A 5,016-nucleotide genomic window follows, 5' to 3' on the forward strand; every position below is an offset into this window, starting at 1 on the left:
GCCCGGCCAACCATATCTTTTAATAACCTTTCAATACTCTATCAATACACTTTTCATACTCTGTTACTTTAAATTCTACTAGCTGCTTTTGTATTTTAAATGGATCTTTTACTGACGCATGACTTTCTGTAACATCATTCATTTGTCGTTTGAAAAATATTGGTTTACCGGGTTGTGCGTATCTTCTAAGTGTCCAACCCATTTCATAAATATATAAAAAAACTGTTAATATTCTTACTATTCTCATTAGAAAAATCTAATACTGGGAAGCCGCTAAGCACATGGCAGCAAGAAGCAAATTTCTCAAATGTTAACTTTTTCTTGACAGTCTTAATTATGTATCACTGGCAACATGTATTATCAGTTGTTTTCCTTGAAGTGACAGGCTCACTTCATTCATTTTGAGAAAAGTCTGCCAAATACTTCTTTTAAAACAGCTTTATGGAGATATAATTCAGGTACCATAGAATTCACCTATTTGAATTTTACAATTCATTGACTTTTGGTATATTCACAAAATTTTGCATCACCACTACAATTTTACGACTTTTTTGTCACCTTAAAAAGACACGTCGTATCCATTAACAGTTACTCTCCATTTTAGCCCAACTCCCAAATCCTAGGAAATGACTACTTTCTGTGTCTATGGATCTGCCTAGTCTAAATGTTTTATATAAATAGAATCATCCAATGCACGGTCTTTTGTGTTTGGCGTCTTTCACTTAGTGTAATGTTTTCAAGTCTCATCTATGTTGTAGCATGCCTTAGGACTTCATTCTTTTGTATGGCCAACTAATGTTTCATTATATTATTAGATGGACATACTATTATATGGATTATATATATGGTATATGGATATGACATATTATATCATATATACCATATTTTATTTATTCATCAGTTGATGGGAATTTGGATTTGTGTCTTGATCATATTTATTTATTATATTTTATGGATATACCATATTTTATGTTATTGGATATAAATTATATGGATATATCACAACCATTATATGAATATGCCTTATTTTATTTATTTATTCATGAGTTGATGCACATTTAGTTGTTTCCACTTTGGGCTATTATGAATAATGCCATAAACAGTACAGCTTTTTATGTCGACACGTTTTCAGTTTTCTTGGGTGTACAACTAGGAATGAAATGCTGAATCATATAGTAATTCTGTGTTTAACATTTGAGGAACTGCCAAACTGTTTTCTACAGTGTCTGCCATTTTACATTCCATTCCCATGAACAATGTATGAGAGCTTAATTCTCTGCATCATTGTCAACAGTTGTTATTGTCTGTCTTTTTTATTATACCATCCTAGTGGGTGTGAAGTGGAATCCTACAGCTTTTTCCAATTGGCTAACAAAGTTCAGCATCTTTTCATATGTTATTGGCATTTATTTATCTTCTTTTGAGGTATGTCTTATTGGAAAATTTGCCCATTTTTAACTGGGGTATTTTTATTGTTTAGTTTTGAGAGTTATTTATATATCTGGAAAATACACCCTCAGCAGATTATGATTTACCAATATTTTCCCTCATTCTGTAAGTTGTCTTTTTACTTTGTTGGTGATATTATTTGAAATACAAATGTTTTTAGTATTAATGAAGCTCAGTTAATCTCTTTCTTTTCTTTTGCCAGTTGTGCTTTTGGTTATCTAAGAAACTACTTCCTAATTGATAGTCACAAATATTTATTGTTATGTTTGATTCTAAGTGTATTATGGTTTTAGCCTTTACACCTAGGTATATAAGACATTTCAAGTTAATTTTTTTTTTTTTTTTTATTTTTTTTTTCTTTTTTTTTTGAGACGGAGTCTCGGCTCTGTTGGCCCGGGCTGGAGTAAGATGGCCGGATCTCAGAACTCACTGGAAAGCTCGCCTCCCGGGTTTACGCCATTCTCGGTGCCTCCAGCCTCCCGAGTAGCTGGACTACAGGGCACCCGCCACCGACCCTGCGGCTAGTTTTTTTTTTTTTTTTCTTTTTTTTTTGTATTTTTTTAGTAGAGACGGGGCTGAGACGGGCGGATCAAGTTAATTTTTATAAATGATGTGAAGTAGGGCTCCAAATTCCTTTTTTTGCACCTGGATATCTAGTATTCCTAGCATCATTTGTTGAAAAGACTCTTCTTTCCCTATGGAATTTTTTTGGCTTCCTTGTCAATAGTCAAATGACCGTGAATGTTTAGCTTTAGCTTCTGTGTTCGACTTCCTCGATCTATATGTCTATGTTTATACCACACGGCCTTGGTTACTTCAACTTTGTAGAAAGTTTTGAAATCCAGAAGTGTGAGTCCTTTGTCCTTTTTCAAAATTATCCTTTTTCGAAATTATCTTGGTTCTTCAAATATCCACTTTTGAATAACCATAGTTTGTTTGTTGGTTATTCTTTCAAGTAAAACTTAAGTTCTATGATAGAGGTGGCTAATTTAGCTTTCAACTCAATCACATAAGCATTTTTTCTAGAGATAACCATCGCATTTCATAATGTATGGCAGAAGTGCTTTATACTTACTTATTTTATTACACAGAATATTAAAAGATATGTACTCAAAGGTCAATAATTAATAAACTCAACAAATTACGCTGCTTTATGAAAATATTTTTAAGAGAAAATTTTAAATGTGTGGCAGTGAAGAGCACAATGACTACTAGTATGTTTTGGTGCCACTGACTTGATTTCTGTTAATAACGGCACCAGCAGTGTTGCCCACCACCGATTTTGCGTGATCATTTTAAATGTTGACACGGTGAAAAGTAAAATTTTCAGCATATATTTGGTAATATCAAATGTGATTTAAAAAATTCTGTGATATGTAAACTTTTAAAATGAGATTGTACTAGCCTCATAACATCAGAAAAATAACATCTAAAATGTTTTTATTATATATACTTAAGGTGTGTTACATAATGTTTTGATATACTAATGTTGATACACATATGCACAGTGAAGTAATTACTACAGTCAAGCCAATCGACATACTCATCATCAAAGTTTAACTCATGTTTTATCACATATATTTTAAAACTACCCACACTAAAATAATTGTCCAACTAATCCTGTGATGGTTATAAATTTTTAACTCTTATAGAAAATGTAGTTGTTATTATTGGTGCTCTTATAACTTGAATAAGGATACTTTTTAAGTGTTTCAAAATATTTTTTGAATTATAATAGTCTATGATTGTATAATAAAATATTTTCTACATGCAATCCCATATGTGGTTCCAGTATTTGAGATAGCATAAAACATTTTAGACAAAGTATCCATTCAATGAAATTTATAATTTTTCAAATAGTAATTACCAAATGCCAGAATTAATTTTTCTCAGATAATTATTCTTTTCTCATAGTTGACAATCCCAGTCATTTAACTCATTCATTAAAATGCAATAATAATTTCTCCAATGGTTTTCACTGTCCCTAATGACATGCATTATTATGCATCACTAATTTCCATGAAGAACAATAAGATACTATTTTATTGGTATTTACATTTACAGGACTATACTTTGTTGCACACTTATGAGGAAATGACAAAAGAGCCTAGATCGAATTAACTCCAGGGTTTGTTTTTTTCTTAAAGAGTAAATAATTTGCTATACCAGTATTTGATGGTAGAGTCACTACTGAATATTTTTATTATTGTGTAATTTTCATTATAGTTAGAAAAAATATATGGCTCAGAAGTACTGTAATTAAATTATTAAAGTGAATATATATGATGATAATTATGAGTAAATTTGGAACTAAAAAATTTAAAGTATTTCAGATTTAAAGTTTAAAGAAATTGTTCAGATTAAATGCTCTGAAATTTTTTCTTTGATACTTTGCATTTGTTATCACTGTTACTTTCTCCAGTTACTACTTATTAATTTAAAGACAAGTCCATTAACTTACTGAACTACTACTTTAATTTCTTTCTTGTGTAAAATGTTTTATAGTGCGGGTGTTCAGTGTTTACATTAGTAGTCACTAAAATAACAACTACTTTTGATAGAGGTAAATCTCAGAAAACAAAACCAAATAATTAATCTTTTTTCATTTTATCTCAAAAAGTTATTTTCAGTTTTATAAGCTAGAAATTGAGAATGAATACAGTATCTCAGAGTTTAAAGCTGAATCTACAGCTTTTTTTTTCATTTTATCAAACACATATGCTCATTAACTGAAACACTTATTCAGTTGGAAAAATCACTAGTCAGCAAGCAAATGTTTTATCCGATGAAGTGGACTTTATTCAAAATGATATGATTTCTCTTTAAGATTACAGGTTCTATTGCACAGCCATGCTATTTTAGCCCTGTTTGAGGAAGCAAGAGTGACATGCAGGGACTATTAGCTTAAATCACAGATGTGTTTGCCTTAGGGAAGTAGCAGTAGCCTAGTTTTCCCCATAAAGGTGGCAGCCAGGATTCAAATTATATTTAATCCAAATCCACAACTCTTCCAATTCTAGTAGTTCAGTGATTAAATAGGAATATAGTAAAGAGGAAAGGGAGATTGTGCCGATAAACATTTAATGTCTACATCTTTTTTCTAAGGCTACAATATTAATTCTGTGTATTGCTGAGGACTGGCTCGCTCTAAGCTGACATCATAAGCAACACATTTGTATGGGACTTGAAAATTTCATTTGCATCAGTCATCAACACATGGTTGCATAATGAGGGTGGGTATTTTTCAGGAAGAGAATACACATTTAATTTGACATTTTCTTATTGAACTTGAGGCAGCCAGCTTCCCTGGTTTTGTTCCATTTTTCATCCCACCAAACTTTCCCTCCTACTCATCAAATAATCATGGCATTCTTCACCATAAAACATAGGCAGATGGGTTCTTGTGTCATTATTTGTAATCCAATTGAAAAGATCTGTTTTTGCTTCTGGCCCCCTTTCCATAGTTCTCTAAAATCAACATTCAGTTCTTTAGATTTACAAACTTTCCTAGTGATGAAATAAAAGTTATTAACAACAGTTTTTTTTTTTTTTTTTTTTTTTTTTTTT

Source organism: Rhinopithecus bieti, unplaced genomic scaffold (genome assembly GCF_001698545.2).
Source record: "Rhinopithecus bieti isolate Rb0 unplaced genomic scaffold, ASM169854v2 scaffold_70890, whole genome shotgun sequence".
Classification (NCBI taxonomy): Eukaryota; Metazoa; Chordata; class Mammalia; order Primates; family Cercopithecidae; genus Rhinopithecus; species Rhinopithecus bieti.